The following is a 20,399-nucleotide window of genomic DNA, read 5'->3' on the forward strand; positions in this document are numbered from 1 at the left end:
CCTACCTGCCAGCATTTATCCTCCATCTGTAGAAGATCCTGCCGGTAAGAAGTGACTTTGTCTGAGCGATAGAATGACTGCGATCACTTACTTCCTGTTTGCTGTGGGAACTGGGCACGCGCTTCACAATTACGGCAGTATCACGATATTATCGATATCGTGAGCCATGTATCGCGTATCGTATTGTATCGTGAGGTATCCAGTGATTCCCAGCCCTACTTTTAAACCAACTCCAAGATTAAAAAGGGTCTAACTTTGTGCTGGGTTATTTAAAAAAATCTAAATTGATTAAAAAGCATAAATTAGGTTCAAATGAAACAACTGTAACCCAAAATATTAGCTCCAAAAAAGAAACTCAAAAATTGTGTTGAAGAAATAACCCAAGTGTTGAAGAGTGAAGCAGTTCATCTTTAAAGATCCAGATCCAGGAAAGAGGCTGAGTTATCCACATGGATGCTAATTAGCCAGATGGTCCTAAGATGATTGATCATCTGGCTCCTTGTTTACACGGATTTCTCGATATTTTTACCGTCTGCAAAATTAATTAAAGTGGAAATAAAGTAAGAAATAAAAGCTGTGTAATGGATGTTTTATCTCTTAGATTAATGGTTGGCTGAGATAAAAGTGAGCACTTTCAGATTCAAGATCTACTCTTATTTTGAAAATATATTAAAAAAAAGGAGAAGTTATGTCTTTTTAAATGTAAGTATGCGTCTAAGAGTTGGAAATGTGCAATTGTAACTCCACAAAATACTAAAATAAGCTTTTTAAAATATTTCTGGTCCCTTTTTTACTATTTCAAACCTGTTAGTTCCATTATTAAAAATGTGATAAAAATGTTAATGTTTATCAGGACTTTTTCATGTCCACATAAAATAATTTAGTGTGAAACATTTTAAAGGCTTCTTTAGATTTTTATTGAAGTTATCTCAACTCTAGCTCATTTAAATCCTTAATTTTTTAGAAAATCGGTAAAATCTAAGAATTAAAATAAGTGAGATAGGGGGAAAAAGGTGAAGCTACAGAAGGTCCCTAAAGCTGCAACTGTTTGTAGAAAACTGACGGGTCAAGCTCCCTCCTCTTCCTCAGCCACGCCTATGTCATGTCTGCTGAAGCCACTTCATGTTGTTAAAAATGCATCGACAGCTCTGAGAAAAAGATGAAGCAGCAGGAAAACGGCCATTTCTGTAAAATACTACACTCGTTTGTCTATCGTGGTTACCGTATCTACAGTTTTTTGCATTATTAATTGTTGTTGTGAATGAATTAAACAAAGCAAAATACATTGGAACTCTTCAGTATTTTTTTTGTCTTGATCTCTTCAGATAAAATCAATATTTATTTTCATTGAAAATCCTCTAAACCCTCCCCCTCTGTTCAAGAAAGTTCAAGGACTTTAAAATTAAAGTCCCATTAGTTGTCACACACCTAGGTGGGTGAAATTTGTTCTCCGCATTTGACCCATCCCCTGAGGGAGTGGTGAGCTGCAGACACAGCCACACTCAGGAACTATTTGGTAGTTTAACCCCCAAATGCTGAGTGTCAGGCAGGGAGGCACTGGGTCACAATTTAGAGTCTTTGGTATGACTCGCCAGGGATTTGAACTCACAACCTTCCAATCTCAGGGCGGACACTCTTCCACTGGGCCACTGAACTGACTGTGTTGTTTCACTTAAATAAACTGCAAGCCCACAAGTTATATTGATTAAAAAAATGACATATACCATTAAATGAGGGTTTGAAACGTGTCAAACCCATACATTTGTAATCTTCTTCTCATTCTTCAGGCTGCTCTCTCCAGGAGAATCAGTTTGGATGAATTCTTGAAATGACTGGATTGTTCTGAAGAGTTCCGTGACTTGAACTAAAGTTCTGTAAAAGAAAGCTCTCACCTCAGTAACATCAGAAGTTTACATGGTCCTACATTCAAAAGGTCATGAAATTACATGTGGAGTTCCCCAAGGCTCCATCCTGGGACCACTTCTATTTAACATCTATGCTCCCACTGGCCCAGGTTATAAAGAACAACATTAGTTACCATAGCTATGCAGATGACACATCCCACATATAAATAAAGTTTACATATGCCCTGTTTATCTTTGCTTGTTTTAAATTCAGTTCAGAGAAGACTTTGTTTAGTTTTGGAAAATGAACTCTTCCAACTTTATTTGGTAGAAGAAGCTTAATGGTATGAGATTTTTCTTCAGATTCTAATGGGAACAGAGTCATGAACAGAAAAAATCATTACAGGGCGATAACCGAGAAGGGAAAATCTTCATCAAAAAGTTCAAACTTTTTACAGAGAATGAAGATTTAATCAAATAAATTTGCTGATTTGTGGATTTTTGTAAAAGGAATATTTGAGAATGTTCCTACAGCAAGACTGAATTAGGTTTAGAAATTTAAGCACAGAAAATGTTGAAAAAAATACCCAATGAATGAGGATTTATGTAAAGACAAAATACGATCATTTTTTTTGCCCTTAAGGAATTATTTCAAATCAGAAATAACTTTATTTTATTAAATCTTCATCAAAATATCTACTGATACTTTTAGTTGTTTTTAAACAAAATTTCCTGTTAGTAGCATTTCATTTTGAAATCAGAAGTTAAAAAACTTCAGCCCGGTTTGGACCGGTCCGTGAAAATATTGTCTGATTTAAACTGATCCGTGAACCAAAAAAAATCTAAAAACCTGAAAACATTGTGATCTTTAACTGGGATCTCAAATGAAAAATGCTCTTTTTGATGTATTTTTTAAAAAGTAATTGCAATTATGTGAAAAGTTATGTTAGTGCCCCATGTATAAAATAATATACTAACCAGCAAGAACTAACTCAAAAGCAATGAAAACTCATTTTAACAATAAAAAAGGAGTGTTTACACAAAGACTCCTCCCAGAATGCCGTGTGATCGGGTGGATGTGGTGATGGAGGAGCAACAAGAGAGCAGCCTTCAATTCTCCAGCATTCAATTAGCCCAGCAGTGATGGACTGCTCAACACCTCCATGCGTCTCCTCACACACACACACAGATGGGAGAAGCAGCTCCTCTGCCTCCTCCCAATACCATCCCCCATCCCACGGCTGCTCCTCTTCATCTCCCTGCTTCACACACCTCACGCCCTCCTTCCATCAAAAGACCTCCACACACGGGGTTCCACACACCGCCCGGTCCCGCACCTCTATCACGGCAGCCGCTCACCAACGCATTAGCAATAATGACTCAATTAGCAGCGTCAGATCTACCTGTGACAGCAAGTGCTCCGTTGGAAATCAAAAAACGAACGAGAAAACTTAGGAAGATACAGTAATCAACAAGTTTCAGAGAGAAAACGCTGAAAGTCTCACCTTAAACTTCCACTCCTTGGAGGAAAGTGAAAACAATATTCCAGAAAAAACCTCCTCCCGAACGGAACTTAAAGATTAATCCACCTCGGATGCAAACTCCTCGGCTGTAGGAGGAAGTGGGGGTGGGTGGGGTGTGAGGGTGAGGATGCTAGCGCTTCACATCATGAGACGAGCGGTAATCTGTGAGCGCGCTCAGACGGGATCGAGCCACCGGAGGAGAGGGCTGCCAAAGGAGGAAAAGGCGGAGGAGCGGGAGAGAGGCGCGAAGGCAGGCAGCGGTGAATGAGGGGAGGATGCTCGCACCCTCCCCTTCACGCCGGCGCTCCCTCCCTCCCTCCCACACACTGGTGATGCGCACCCCCCGCCCTGCTACAGATTGCATTGCACTGATGAAATTTTAATGGTTCTTTTAGAAAGAATAATGAACATGCCAGTCCCTGGAGTTGAGGAGGAGAAGAGGGGGGTCTGCTCACCTACAGAGGCATGCAACATACAAACTGGTCCTCTGTGCGCTTGATCTGCCTTTACACACATTTAGAGTCGTCCTGCACCCCCCCCACGCACACGCAGAACATACAGAAACATATGCAGGCTGCAGCTCAGCAGCATCAAACGCCGCCGATGACAGGCGCGTCGCAGAGGGAAGGTGGGGGAGAGACTGAACCCATCCTGGAAATCCTCTCTTGGAGAGCATTTGCATCCACGCTCAGGCACACACCCAACGGAGGAGGAACAAAGAGCGCGGCGGCGGCGGCGGAGCGAGGAGCACCACGAGGAGAGGAGACTCCCTTTACTGTTGATCACTTTATAAATAGGCTGAAACAGTCTTCAACTTTAGCTTGACTGATCGATGAAAAAGGAGCACTTTCTTTACAGACCTGCTTGTTTCTAAATGAATCGAGACAAACAGAATCCATCAGGGGTTTCTGTCAGAAAGTCTGCAAGAACCTGCAGGAAAAGAATTTCTATAAAACCAAAAAAGAACCTGCATTTGTTTGGTTTGTTTGTGGCTACATGTTCACCAACTAACCTTTGAAGGAGGAATACAGAAGGGAAAAAGTATGTATTCAGCCACCCATTATACAAGTTCTCCCATTTAAAAAGATATAATTTTCATTATACCTCAACTATAACAAACAAAAAGAGAAAAAAAATCAAGAAAATCACATTTTTAAGGAATTTATTTATAAATTATGGTGGAAAATAAGTATTAGCCCCAAAACATCACTGCTCTAGAGGAGATCTGCATGGAGGAATGGACCAAAATAGCAGCAACAGTTTGTTGTGAAGATTTACAGAAAACGTTTGACTGCTGTCATTGCTATCGAAGTGTATTGGATATATTTGTTGACACTCGTTCGTTCTCTCATTCTCAGAAAAGTTTTGTTCCCATCATATCAGTGAAGACCACAAATAACTGGTTTTACAGTAAACCACCGGAATGCAAACTCCAAACCTTTTTGTCGCTCTGCTGCATTTATTCACTCCATCTGCAAAGGAGTTACATGTTGTTCCATCTGTGTGAGGCGTCCTCAGAAAAAACGACTCCAGAAACGATGCGGCTCATAAACTCCCAAACATGTTTATAAAAGTAAAAAGTAAATGTCGACTTGTGTGTGGGTTTGTGTCTGTACCTCATGATCAGGCATTCCTGTCTCTAACCTGGTCACCTGTCAGCCTGTCTGTTGCCGGCTCACTTTTAAGCCCCTCCTGAAAGGAGTTTTGACCACAGATTGATTTCTACACTCATCAGAAAGGGTTCAGATCATAACCACATAACAGGAATTCACCGTCTCGCTTGTTTCTTATTTCATGTCTCAGCCATGCTGTGAACAAGAGGCATGGAGGATAGAAAAGTGACGGACCTTCACCACAACCAAAACATGACCAGACATGGTAGGGTCTAATCCAGCCAGCAAGGCCAAGTGGGCCCGTTTGGTTTAAAAGTGGCAGAAAATGTGGGCCCAAATGTGTTTGTCCACAGTTTCTGTGGTGGCCCCACCTGTGTTTACCCACAAGTGGGGAATCAGTGGGTCGGCTCGCTATGATATCTAGCCTCTCGGTAAACTGCATAGCATGCTAGCGAGCTTCGCTGTATCAAGCTAGTGAGTGCCACGGTATCCAGCTAGCGAGCTCCGCTGTAGCGTGCTAGCGAAGGCTGCTGTATCAAGCTAGTAAGTGCTGGTGTATCGAGCTAGAGAGCTCTGCTATGTTGAGCTAGCGAGCCTCGCTGTATCGAGCTAGCGAGCCTCACTGTATCAAGCTAGCGAACGCCGCTGTATGAAGCTAGTGAGTGCTGCTGTATCGAGCTAGCGAGCTCCGCTGTAGCGAGCTAGCGAGCTCCGCTGTAGCGAGCTAGCGAGCTCTGCTATATTGAGCTAGCGAGCTCCGCTGTAGCAAGCTAGCAAAGGCCGCTTTATTGAGCAAGCGAACGCCGCTGTATCAAGCTAGTGAGCGCAGCTGTATCAAGCTAGTGAGCGCAGCTGTATCGAGCTAGCAAACGCTGCGGTATAGAGCTAGAGCTCTGCTATATTGAGCTAGCGAGCTTCGCTGTTGCGAGCTAATGTAGGCCGCCGTATCGTGCAAGCGAACTCCGCTGTATCAAGCTAGTGAGCGCAGCTGTATCGAGCTAGCAAACGCCGCTATATCAAGCTAGCGAGCTCAACTGTATCGAGCTAGCGAACTTTGCTATATTGAGTTAGCGAGCTCCGCTGTTGCAAGCTAGTGAACGCCGCTTTATTGAGCGAGTGAACGCCGCTGTATTGAGCGAGTGAACGCCGCTGTATCGAGCCTGCGAGCTCCGCTGTCAACACGGACAAACCACACATTTTCTGCCACTTTTAAACCATACGGGGCCCACTCAGCCCTGCTGGCTGGCGGGATGTTCACGAAACAACAAGGCAGTTTTGAGAAGGATTTAGAAAAAACAGAGCAAATCTGAGTCAGCTCTCTCTGAAAACGGCTCACGTTCACCACATTTCTGGAGATGTATCAAGAGCCAACTTTAACACGTGGCTTCAAGAACAAAGCCTCCGATGCCTTTTCTGTCCCAGCAGAGCAGGAATGTCATGGAAACACAACAAGCTGCAGAAACACTTCCAAGCTGTTTTTTTTTTCCTGAGAAGTGCGAAAAGCAGGAGCCTGCCGAGTTTTATAGAGCGAGTTTGAAGGGCTGTCAATAATGATGGAGGTGCCAGGATAAAAAAAAAAAAAAATACGCTGGGAGGGGAGAGGAGGGGAGACAACAGTCGGCATCATGGGAGTTGTTTTTTTTTTTTTTTATCTCCAGAAACCAAAAAAAACTCAGAAGGTTAAATCGGTCTAGAAATCTGTTTTATTTCTGCTGCAGGAAATTGAAGAAAAAAAAGGTTTTTGGAGGTGGCACTGATGTGAGATCAGGAGAGAAACGACAGCCGCCGTCATGACATGATGCCTGCACAACAAAGGCTTTCTGGAAAAAAACTAAATTGTCAACAAGAGCATGAAAACAGGTGACAGGAAGGTTGGTGCAACACCATGAAGTCAGAAAAAAAACAAATTCCTGACATCTACTGGAAGAAAAAGCAAACCGAGGAGAGGAAAATGTGCCGGGATTCTGTGGAAAAGGAGGAAAACCAAACAAAACGTTCACTTTGACAAAACTGACGGAAAAATACTGGAAAAAATAAATGTAGACCTACATGTGCTGAAACTCTGAAGAGTCTGAGTGATGAAAAACAGTTGAAGGATGTGAAGAATCCAAATATAATTAAAAATATCACATGGAGGAGATCTCCCCCCCTGCTGCTGCTGCAGCCTCAGGCACAGCTCCAGTCTGCAGGTGTGGTGGCCATAATGGAGGACATTTAAAGCATCACACAAATTATGAACCAGTTAAGGTGTGCTCCCAAAGATAAGAGCTTCCATATCTTAAAAGAAATGTGTGGAGCTGCTTCCTGCAGGAGGATTAATGACATTAGCCCTGGAGCATTTATTATTCCCTCCCCCCGTCTCGGTCCACATGACCGAGCTGCGGTTTTGGATTTGGGCTTCAGTGGTTTACAAACCATCATGTTTGGTTGGAGAAACTCAGGAATTTGACACAATGAATTGTCAATAAAGTGCCCCCCCGCCCACCAAATAACCACATCTTTTAGTACGTACAAAGATTAAAGGGTGACCAAACACTAAATCAACTATTTTTGTCTGTTGACCTCCATAAGTGGGGCTTTAAAAGTGCAGTCTGTTGGTCCTTGCCACATTTTTAACAATTTAAAAATAAATTGTTTAATTCTTGAAATTGTGCACTGCCCTCTACAGGTTGAACTGAGGTATTGCAGTTGAATTTTGTGATTGGTCAACTGGTGTAAGTCCCAAGTCATTTCAGAAGTTTCACGTCTTTATGCCCTGCAGCTCCAGTATGAAAACCCCGCCCATGTTTGATTCTGTAACGGTTGGTCGTTAGCATGTTAGCTTTAGCGTGGCTAGTAGGTGTATTGCCTTCGTTGTCAAAAATCTACTGACTTGCACAATTTTCAGGTGGACTTGGAAGTTAGGCAACAGTGGTTTAGTGCATTTGGCATTGAATCCAGCAAACTCCGACCTGGTGATGGATTTGCAATGAATGTTTCACTCGGGATTGTTAGCTTAATATATTAGCCTTTATTAGCTTTGGATGCTAGCTAGGTTGTCTAGCAGTTCCTTGGAGTTTCGTATGACAACCTTAAGGGACAAATGGAGCGTACTATTATTGTGCATGTGGTGAATGTATCGTGAGATATCTGTAAGGTTGATGTAGACCACATGTGTCAAAGTCAAGGCCCTCGGGCCAGATCCGGCCCTCCAAGTAATTCTATCCGGCCCTCCAGATCATTTTATTTTATTGTTAATAATGTTAATAATGACCCGATGTTATCTTATCTTGTATCATTTTGACTAAATCTATTTTTTTAGAGTAAAATATTGAAAGTTATTTAAGGTTTAAGTTGTTTTATTCCAGAATAATACTCCCGACTTTTTATTATTCATAATTATGTTAAAAAGTTACGGTTTTAAAGTTTTAAAAATTGGCATTCTGCTAGTTTTTTGGACTATTTTGTCCTTTACTAAGATTTTTTAGGCTATTTTGGAGTTCAGCTAATATTTCAGCTACATGTCAGCTGTGTTGGCTAATTTAGGCTTTTTTCAGTTTTAGGGATATTTTTAAGTTTCGCTATTTTTTCAGCTCCATGCTAGCTGTTTTGGCTAACCTAAGTTTTTTTCTTTTTTTTCTTTTAGGCTAATATGGCATTTAGCTAATATTTTAGCTGGCTATCATTTTCAGTGTTTTCAGCTATTAACCTCAGCATTTTCAGCTTTCAGCTTCAGATTTTTTAGCTATCAATTTCAGCATCTTCAGCGGCCAAATTAAGCTTACAGAATTCACACTAGTATTATCGCAGGTGATGCTACATATCTGGTTCAAAATTATGTTAGGAAGATAGAGAATGTGACATCAGTAATAGTAAAAACCGGTGTGCAGCTGTATTTTCCCCTTACTTTCAGAGCTGCTGTAATGTAACTAGGGAATGACGCGAACTAAATAAAAGAGAAGGGTCGGGCAAGCGGGAAGAGAAGGCCGGCACTCTCTCTATCCGTTCTCCTTGCAAGTGTTTTAAACAAATCTCTCACACTGATTAAACCTAACAATAGAGAAAATAAAGAATCTGGCAGTTTGAAGTAAATGAGTTTTGGTACAAAACCGGGCAAAAGATCAGTTAGTCATTCTGGTAATTATTCTCAGAAAGTGGAAAACTGCTTTCAATTCTGATATTGGACACCTAGTAAGGCCTTATCCAACTTTTACCATAGTCACTTATGAAATAAATATAATAAATCAAATATCAGTACTTCAATGTAGTCGTTTTTTTAAAGTTTAAATCATTTTTTTTGCAAGAAGCGGACAATTTGATTGACGTGTTGAAGTAATTTTCATGGTAACCACTACAGAATCTTTAGCTCGTGTAGGCTCTAGCTGGTGTATGAGGTCTAACTAGTGGAAGAAAATGTCACTACTAAACACTAAAGGTCCTGATAAGTGGTTCAAGGCACCATTTCAGAAAGAAAGTTCACCTCTTACAGTTTGCTTTTGTTCAGATGATGAACTAAAAGTGTGTTTTTAATTAAAAAAGTCCATAAGAAGTTTTAATTGAAGAAATATCCACCATTAACTCTGATAATTTAACAAAAATGTCCATTAATTAATACAATTATTTATAAACATATATTTATCTGTATCAAGCAATAGGGTAAACAAGACAAATTATCTAAAATTAAAGTCAACATTCCTGTTGATGGTAAACTTTGATAGAGATGTCCAACATAGAGACATTATCACTTTTTAATGGAGCCTCTGTAGCCAATCAGAATCGAGTATTTACCCGGACCATGGTATAAGGAAAAGTTATATTTGAGTTCTTAAGACTTAGGGACGTTTCATCTTCTGCTTTTAAAGCTGACACTGTGAGTCCTGAAGGCAAAACTAGAAGTTAAACTAGAGAACAGACGGACGTGACAAAAAAGGAGCTGATCTATAATTCCTGCAAACCCTTATTCACGTGAACAACTTTATTTTAAAGCTGCGACCCATAAAAGTTAACCGTTTTAACACCACCTGAGGAAAAATACGTTAAACAGGTTTGACTTTACCACACGATTCCCCATCAATTTATTTTCACGTTTATTCTGTTTATGCAAAGATCAGCTGCCAGCTCACAGCGCCGGCATAAAACAGCTAGAATTATAACTGCAGGCGGTTTAACACAGCACAGTAGATAAACACGAGGCAGCTTACAGTCCAGAAAACGACAGGCAGCGACACCTTCATGGCTTCACATTAACTCTCATCTGGCTGCAAAAGCTGCTGAGGACAGATTTCCTCCACATAGAGGTTAGACTGAAGAGTTTTTAGGTGGGTTTACATGGACACACGTAATCGGAATAAAAGTCAGATCAAAAGAAAAGGTTAATGTAAACTCAGCATTTGGAATACTCTGACCCGATCAGACTCATTCAGATCTAAATTATGCCCATTGTTGATCTGATTGTGGTGCATGTAAACAATTTATTCTGATTATTGATCAATACTGGGCTGGATTTTAGATCATGCGTAGACAGTGAGTGCTCTGGAGGAGGCTTTGGAGAGCGACCGGCTGCTCTGCACTCCAAACAGTCCCGGGAAACTGTGCAAACAGCAGTGAATTCATGTGAATTCCAGATTTTTTTAAAAAAGCTCATACTGTTGTATACTACCTCCTGGTATTACAACTTTTTGATGTTTTAGGTGTTCCCAACTTGTAGGTTTTTGAAGTGCTGGCTGTTCCCATTAAATCAGGGGTCCCCAACCTCCGGACCATGAACCCAAACCCGTCCACTACCAAGACACTGAGCACACCAGTACCCTAACTCAGTATGGGTACTCTAACCACAACCCTAACCCTGTACCGGTTAATGTCCGGGCTCAGTTCGCGCCCGGTACCGCATCTGGTACCGGTTCGGGTCTGGTACCGCATCTGAAAACTAGGAACATCGTCTGTGAAGAGCTGCTGGTGTTATTCACCATCCACCGCCATGCTGACCTGAGCTGGTGCAAACATCCACACTACCTCTGACATGGTGGTGAAGGCATTTTCTACCTATGACAGTCAGCTAACTACATGTTGAATGTGTTCTTGTCATTTTCCCACCTGTTCTTGTGTGTTCATGTTTCCTCGGTCAAACATTTCTCCAGAATGTGCATCTTCAAATGTTTCTCTCCAACTTCCAGGATTACGGCAGCTGCAGAGATGAGCCATGCGGGGCAATAACCATGATGAGGGCCAGCCACACTGATAATGAGCAGCTCAACGAGGAGGGAGGGACCGACTTCTGAGCTCAAATCACTCTGTCGCCATCATCCACCACGCTTCCACCCCACCCCCGTACCCCTCCGCTGTGCCGCTACATCTCATCTTCTCTCGATCCATCTTGGCGACACCGCTGAGCATACTCAGGTGGAGGTCAGCGGCTCATGAAAGAATTAGTGTCTCTGGAAGGATGGATTACCGGCGTTAAAGGCAAACCTGCGGGCCTGAGGGTTGGCCTGCAGGTTGCTTGTTCACTTAAGGACTGACCCTATTAAATAAATCCAGGCTGTTGATTTGTTTATAGGCTAGAACTAATATATGCTCTAAAATAGTAACATCAATCTACCAAACATGAGGAGCCTGGAAGCAGCACCTCAGCAAATCAATTTCTATTGACTTTACCACAAAAACAGTTGGTGGTGAAGTGTCAGATCTCTTGTATTAACCCCCCCACCCCCCACCTTCTGTTCACATATTTGTATGAAAAGTTGCAGTTCCTTCAATGACCACTAGTGTCAGATTGTAGCATTTTCCTGTAAAAGAGTCTGATTTTACATCAACAGTAAATGTATGAACAGCCTGATGTCAATATGTTTTTCATTATGTGTTTCATGTATGGGTCAGGGTTAAAATCTGCAGTTTGACTTCTATAAAAGCTCAGATTTGGAATTTTTTTTTTTTTTTAACCATGTCTTTCGATCGGGATTGGACAGACATGGAGACTTGGGAGGCAGGAACCTGAGACTGGACTGAAACTCAGCTTAAAGGACTAGAGGGCTTAAGATTTGGCCCATGTGAGCAACATTCAAACACATCATTTATTGTCGTGTCTTACAACATAGGTACCTTTGTTGAGGTCAGGGATAATCCCCAATGAGGTGTGCATTATCAGAAATTAATGCGGAAGCCCAAAACATCCAACAGAACTTGGTCACTTAAAAAATAAATAAATACTCAAATAATTTGTAGTACTTTAATCTTGTTATCTTCAGGGTTCCCACACATTTATTCAAGTTCAATTTAAGACTTTTTAAGACCTTTTTAAGACCTTGCAAAGGAAAGATTAAGACGCCGCATGGCCTCAACCAATCAGAGACTCAGCTATGGATAAATTACATGGAGTACATTCGAGATTTGAAAAAGTCAATTCTTTCCAGGGAGTCAAATCAAAAGAATCGGCTCCCGAGAAACAAGGGAAGTGCCCATCCCTGGTACTCAGTCGTTCTATTTCAGAGGAATCGGTCTTGCTCTGATACATTTTTTATATCATGTTTATGATATTTCTTAATTCGTTTTCATGTTATTTTTTTTCTTTATTGTAAGTAACTCTCCAATGACTGACTGATTCTTCTGAGCACACTTTTAGGGTTAAGGGTGTAGACTTCCAACGAGCTCACTCCTGAGTGGTTGTCATGGAAACAAGGACTCAGATCGACTCGGACCAATCACTGCTCTCTGACGATTTCTGGTTGCATTGTGGAGAAAAAATTTATAAACAATATTAGGAAGAAATTGTGACTGAATTGATTTAATTAAGTTGAAACCTAAAACAAGGGTGGGTGATGTCACACTCACTATGTCCAGTTCTCTGACACAGTCAGAATACAGAGACACCAGCAACCCCACGAGAGGTTTGCAAGAATTAGTTTTAACCGACTTTTTGATTTGAATTTGTAGCTAAGTTTAATTAATTTAAGATTTTTTCACCAAACACTAGTTCAGGTTGTCTCAAAGAACTACACAAAAAATATCAGACAAAAGTTATTTCTTTCTAATTGTTGTATCTAATCCAGTCCAGATAATTCCACTAAAAATTGATTGTGTTACTGTTACTGTTTCACCATCCACCGCCATGCTGACCTGAGCTGGTGCAAACATAATGATGTTCAAATGTGAGCAACATTTATTCAAGAGGTTTCAATGAATTCCCTGAAGATCTGAGACTTGAACAAACAACCTTGTGAGTATCTCTGATGGACTCGACAACGCTCTCACTTTACTGCGATTAGCACAATCGCCCTTATTTTAGGAGGCTGTTGAGGTGAGTGGAGTAAATTTCAGTCAATATATCCGTCCCACTTCTGGCTTCACCTTTCAGAACCCTGTGATCGGTCGATTGTGTGGTTGTCAATGGGATAAACATGCACTCACATGCACACAAGTCTGTGAATAAGAACATCTCGAGTTTCTTCGTGCAGAAAACTCCAAGAACAAGCATCTTTAATCTAGTATGTTTGTGTAGGTTTCACAAACTGTCAGAAATGTCCTCGCTCGTGTGCTCAGATGACCTCAGCTGACCCCGTGAAGCTTTACCTTCAGCTTTGGCCAAATGTCCAAGCATCCCTAGTTCTAAACACCAAATATTTATTTTTCAAAAACACAAAGCACTGCAGAGAAGGAATGCCAGAACACCATTATCCCAGAATGCCAGTAAATGTGTGCAAATTTAGGACACATTACTGACACTGCTGACGAGACACAGGTCCAAAAGATCAAGGACAGTAGGGACAAGGGAAGTAAAAGTCAAAACAAAACACAAAAATAGGTACTTTAAAATAAATCAGTAAAACAAAACAGGGAAAAACTGATCTAAAAACCATGATAGCCCATAGCCATTTTTGTCTCTATACAGTAATTTTACTTTAAATTAATTCTAAATATCATCCTGTTTCATATTTTCATAAATCAAACAAAGCTTTTACAAATCAGAAACCATGTTTAATGTATTCTTTACTATCCAAAGCATAATTTCATCCAGGTTTGAGATGTCTAGGGGCAGCAGGTTTTGAACATGACCTTTCATTGATTGTCCAAGTGTGAAAAATACAGTGGAATGTTCTAGTGCGCTTACAAATCGGAAGCTAACTTCAGGATTGTTACAAAGTCGAGGAATAATGCTCATTTATTGTGAGGAGTTCTACAAAAACATCTGTAATCATGTCTCCATGTTTGGGTATGATTATTATATTCCCGGCACAGGCGGCTGTGTCTGTGTGACAGCCGCTTCCACAGTGTTTCTGTGTCTCTGTGTTTCTTTCGGGGAGACGTAAAATGAAGAGACCTTTATCCTTCTTTTAATGTCTCGATGGGACCTGAGCCAGCAGCCCCGCATCGACTCGCTGTCTGGCGGTATATTGAGCGAGTGAGCTCCGCTGCAGGAGCGAAAACCGGAGGTCTGTTCAGAGTGTACCCCGCCTTCGATCAAAGTAGTCAGATGAGCTCTGCAAACCTGTGGCTAAAACAAGTAAACGATGGAAGTTCTGGACAAAAACGCTTGCTTTGGATTACTATTCTATCCGCTGATCGAGTCACTGAAAACATCACGCGCCAAAGCTGAGTACCTGATTGGCTGATACGATGCAGCGACCTGTCAAACTTCAGGTTTTTACATTTCCCGTCTCGCCGGAGTGGAGTCAGCCTCCAACTGTCCTGTTGTGTTACCCTTTAACACTTCTCTCCTTCACATTTTCCTCAGTTACTTTTTACACTAAATTCAACTTTTAAAAGACAATTAACCCACAAATTGCTACTTCCTACCTGCTAAACGCAACTCTGCAGGCTGTTGACGGAGCGTGCAGCAGCTGCATGAACAAGGCTTCGCTGGAGAAAGAATGATCACACACAGAGATATTATATAAACCAACTGACATCTTGGGAAATACTTACCAACACTGGAGACAATGAGACAAAGCCTCAGTGAGAGCAATAATAGGAATCGATAGAACTGTGTGCAGATGTGGAAAATGTGGGAATAATAGCCACTTACATTCAGTAAAAGAGACAATTTGTCTTTTTTTTTCCAAGACATCCATGATTTATGGGGAAAGGGGCCATTCAGTAGTTATGAAAACCACCAGGGTCCATTGAATTGCTGATAGGTAGCAGGAAGAGCAATTCCCCATGAGACCTGCGTCCCATTCTCCCATTTTTTTTTAAATATCCATGTAACACAAGAATTTCTTGTGTTCACTAAGGCATAGAGATAAGCAAATAGCCTCCACTGGTAAGCAACTACTTAGCACAGTAAGATACAGCAGTGAAATTCATGCAATTTCTGCTAATTTCTTCAGTAATAATGTCAAATCTGTTAACTTACAAACCAGATTAGGGTTCAGTTAATGAAGAGGAAAGAGCAAAGCATTGCTGTTAGAGCCAACAGATAATGAAAGCTAGCCCGCGCCGCACGCGGGGTTACTCTGCTGAACGCAGCAGACCGAGCCGACACCAAACATGACTCCATGAATGGAACTACTGATTGAAACAAGCAATGAAGGCACAAAGACACACAATACGGAAGGAAAACTCATTACATGGCCGGCATCGCTGATGTAATACAGAAAAGCCTTCTCCGCTTTTCCCCCGGAGCCACTAAGAAACAACAATAAATAAGACAAGCTAATAAAAGCTACATCAAGAGGATTAGAGCTAATATGAATAATTGAAGACGCAGCTTAAATGCTTTCTGAGGGGAAGGATTTTTATTGAGGGTTTTTCTCAGCACTCCTTCAGAAAAAAAAAGATCATTAAGTCTAATTTGTGAAAATGTAATTGTAAAGTCACTATTACTCTATAGATTCTAAAGAGTGTAGATGTCTAATTAACCTCTAATTAGACGTGTATTTCAACCAGTCAATAAAGATGCTTATGGTGAAACTTAAAGGAGATGCTGTAAACCAGCATGGACTTGTTGGGTCTTGAAGTGTGTTTGAAGTTGAATTGAACCGATCGACATGCAGCAATGAATCTTTATAGAGCTTTTCCCAATGCAAACAGGAATCGAATGCAAAAATACAACTGACACCGCGTGATGAGAAGGCATCAGCAGAATCTTTAGAATTTTGTGCCGCCACCCAATTTTTGGTCATGAATGTATTATCATTGGATAATCTATTAAGATTTGAAACCTCTTTTGCAAGGAAATTGTAGTCCAGAGGCAGACACAGTTTGTCAAAAAATACATTTAAACATCGAGACAATAAAACATTTGAAGTACTGATATATCTAAACAATATGTCATAAACTAAAATAAATGGAGTCATAGAAATGTGAGAGATTCAAATAATAAAACGGTGATATTTTGTGGAGTTTTGTTGTTGACGCCTGATGACACCATCATAAAATTAGTGGGATCACCAGCCAGCAGCACCTATAATTGTACAATATATAAATATCTTGTATAATAAATGTATTGATCCAATACTGATCCAATACCGATGAGAATTGCAGATATCAACACCAATGTTGATATTTTTTGTAAATGTGGCGGATGTGACATTAACCTCGATGTTTTTTTGTTTTTAATCACCGTAAATGGTTTCGTATGGAAGCGTTTGTGACTCATAATTTAAAATAAAAGTCATTTATCCATGTTCTTGTCCGCTTTATCCCTTTCGGGGTGCCGGAGCCTAACCGGGCTACTGATGGCCGAAGGCGGGGTTTACCCTGGACAGGTCGACAGTCTGTCGCAGTCAAGTAAAAGTCAAAACTGGAAATGTTTTTTCATTTTAACAATGTACCTGCATTACTTGACTCTCAAATAAAAAGAAAAAGCCATTCTCCGAATGGCTTTTTCTTTTTCCTTTTCAACACCGCTCATTCTGTAACCTAATTAAAATGATAAAGAAAGGGCATTTAATGTTTCATTTTCAAAAGGTTTTCTAGTAAATTTGTACCAAAATTCATTTAGAAATATCAAATTTGAAAATTTAAATGGATTAGCAGAAATACTTTTTCATTTTCACAATGTAACTGCATTACTTGTCTCCTAAAGGAAATGAAAAAATCCTTTTCCAAATGGCTCTTTCATTTTCTTCATCATCAACGCTCATTCTGTGACTTAATTAAAGTGACAAAGCCGATGAAGACTGCTTTTTCATTTTCACATCTCGGCAAAAAGTGTCTAATAAACCAGTTTGGATATTGACTTTTAGACTTTATTTAAGAGACAAGTAATGCAGTTACATTGTGAAAAAGAAAAAGCATTTCAGTTTATGCATTTCATTTTCAAATTTGATATTAATAATTGAATTTTGGTACAAATTTACTAAAGAACTTTTTGAAATTGAAGTATCAAATGCCCTTTTCTTTATCATTTTAATTAAGTTACAGAAAGAGCAGTGTTGAAAAAGAAAATGAAAAAGTCATTCTGATAATAGCTTTTTCATTACATTTAAGAGACAAGTAATGCAGTTACATTGTGAAAATGAAAAAAATATTTCCAGTATTGACTTTTTCTTTTAAATTATAAGTCACAAGTGCTTCCATATTTTTGTGAGTTTCCCTTTCTTAAATTACTCGATGAACATATGAACAAAATTAGGACAATATTTTCAATTAAATTGAAAACAATTTAATAAAATAAAAACTTATTAAAATTTAAGTATAAATTGAAGAAGTGAAAACAGTCAACAAACCAAAAGAAACAAGAAACTATGATGAACTAGGAACTTTTTGCAGTCGCAGAAAAGTATCAAGCAAGAGTGATAATATCAGTATCTGCGGGCCGATACCGTTTCCAACTTGAGATCGATGCTATCAATATTTACTACTGAATGGTGGCCGTCTATATCTGGGAGTTTTGTGCAGCATCGAAATAAATCCTTACTTTAATGGTGAATATTCAATTTTTTGTGTTAATCTGACCAAAAAAAAGATGACACAAAAGCTCCTGATCTGATCTTTTTACCAGATCATTTCATTCAAATATGAAAGTGTACAGTGACGAGTTTTAATGAGATTGGTCAAAGAAGCTGCATGATAAGCATAAAAAATCTTTCAAACCCCAAACTGAATCGTTTCATTATTGGAATGAAAAACATAGAGACAAACAGAGGGAATGAGGTCAAATATGAATGAAGAGCACAAACACCGAGTTAAATCAGAAATTCTGTTTCAGTTCCTGCAAGTTAAGCCAATGTTTTCATCCGTTGCTCCTTAACCCATTCAGGAAAATCGGGTCTATTTAATTCTGATACTCAAAATGTAACTGAAAATCTGAACTTTCAAGCTGTTTTGGGCTAAAACTTTATCAGAAGTTTTGAAAAAATATTGCTTCTTTAGAAAAGTTCAGTTTTTGGGACTAAACTTCCTTTAATCAAAAAAGAAAAAAACTCAATTATTTTCTCAGCTGTTAATGTGAAGACGGACAAATCCTGACATTTTCCATGTGTTTGTGCCACCCCCCCCCCACTAACCAGTGGGAGCTGGAGTCAGACCTACCAGAGAAAATCAATATTCCAAAGAAAAACATCTCTGGCTCCCCGGGGGGGTCAGTCAAAGATCCAAAAATATCTGTTGGTGAAACTAAATCAGCAGCTTCTCTTTGTTGCACTGCGGCTCATTAAAGGCTTCATTAGCTTTGGTTAATATCAACTAAGTGGACCGAAAGAAGACCGACTTGTGGGGGATACTCTCAACCAGCCGCTCGGAATGATGGGAATGTCATGCATTTGTTGGTAAAAGGAGGGGGGAGTCTGTAAAAATGTCAGACACGCATGTCATCTGCCTGTCACGCCAAAAAAAAAAGTGCTGCCCAGGGGATGTTTGGTGCAAATTAAATCCCGGCGCGGAGTGAATTCAGGTTTCTGAAAGGCAGTCTAATTAAATTTCCATGCACAGTTACGTCCCTGGAATTACACGGCGAATGTGATGAGCAAACACCTCGTGACCGGGTTTGTGTGAGACGAGATTAAAGCCCAAAATTCATTTCCAGCACTCTGGCTTTGATGGAAACCAGTTTATTATTTACCTGATTTGCCGCCTCACAGCTGGCCACCACACCAGGCACAATCCAATTCTCGGGGTAACCAGTAAACATGTGTTATTTAATAAGCAAAGAAGAAAATGTGTCATTTTTTCAACCTGTGGGGGGATGTTTCAGCGGCAGCCAGTGCCGTTCGGAGGCGGTGAACTTGTTGATGTGCAGGATCAGGGCTGATCCAGGATTGAATTACGAGACGATGCTGCTTTGATACCAGAGGAAGGAGGTGAAGGTGACGGTGGACGTGGTGAGGACAATTATGGTGAGGTCGAGCAGGGTGGTGGGGGGGTGCTTGTTCTGAGCCTCTTAAATCAGACTCGGGTGGAGGTGGGAAGAGACAACAAAGGAGAGCGGCAGAGCTGCTGTGCCGGAGAAAAAGGCCTGAAAATCCAGCCGGTAATGGATTTTTACTTCCAGCTTTTATGCACTGGTAACATTTTCATCTGTATTCACACAAACACTGACATTATTCCTGTTTGAGCAGGAAGACGGTTATCTCCAGCGGGAGCTGTTATCTTCTTTGTTGACATGGCAACCGGAGACTCCGGCCTGAGCCGGCTGCACTGAGGCCTTGTTAACAGCACTTCTGACATGTTTGCACATAAACGGGCAGCAGTGTGTCACATGGACGGAGAGAAGAATTAAAGGTCACACAGACGGCAACACGAGCAGTCGAAGAGGCGCTCGAGCGTAGAACAAGTGTGAGAACGAAGATTTTGCCGATTCATGCCACTGGATTTTCAGAATAAAAGCTTTTGAGTGGTCGTGTCCATCGTAGAGACGTTTGGAGGATCTTTTCTACTGTCTTCCTGTAGTGATAAACTGTGGAATAACGTCTGTCCACGTTTGTCATAAGTTTCTGTCGTTCCAGGTACAAACTGGTATTAAAACCAGAGCAATAATATAGAATAATCAGGCTATGTGATCTGTACTTCTTTCTTATCACTTTTTAATGGATACCCAACAGCCAATCAGAACCCTGGATTTACCTGTAGCATGGTATGAACCAAAACTAAACCTCTGACCAGCCTGGTGTAATGACGGATGGATAGATGGATGGATGGATGGATGGAAGGAACAAAGTATAGATGGAGGGACGGATGGATAGATAGATGGATGGATGAGTGGATGGGTGGATGGATGGATGGATGAAAGGAAGAAAGTATGAATGGATGGATAGATGGATGGATGGATGGATGGATGGATGGATGGGTGGATGGGTGGATGGATGGACTGATGGATGGATGGTGGATGGGTGGATGGGTGGATGGATGGACTGATGGATGGATGGTGGATGGTGGATGGGTGGAAGGATGGATGGACGGATGGATGGATAGGTGGATGGATGAAAGGAAGAAAGTATGGATGGATAGATGGATGGATGGATGGATGGATGGGTGGATGGATGGATGGATGAAAGGAAGAAAGT

At 40.6% G+C, this 20,399-nt stretch overlaps 1 protein-coding gene across 3 annotated transcripts in view; it reads right to left on the minus strand.

Moving 5' to 3' along the window:
* Positions 1–20,399, minus strand: part of nav3 (neuron navigator 3) — a 435,160-nt gene that overhangs the window by 337,413 nt on the left and 77,348 nt on the right. The window contains exon 1 of one of the 3 annotated variants that reach the window (XM_036210351.1): positions 3,350–4,593. The exons of the other annotated variants lie outside the window; for them this stretch is intronic. The gene's annotated coding sequence lies outside the window, so the exon portion shown is untranslated. Of the gene's footprint in view, positions 1–3,349; positions 4,594–20,399 lie in introns of those variants that run through there. 3 annotated transcript variants of the gene reach the window in all.

Source organism: Oryzias melastigma, linkage group LG23, assembly GCF_002922805.2.
Source record: "Oryzias melastigma strain HK-1 linkage group LG23, ASM292280v2, whole genome shotgun sequence".
Taxonomy (NCBI): domain Eukaryota; kingdom Metazoa; phylum Chordata; class Actinopteri; order Beloniformes; family Adrianichthyidae; genus Oryzias; species Oryzias melastigma.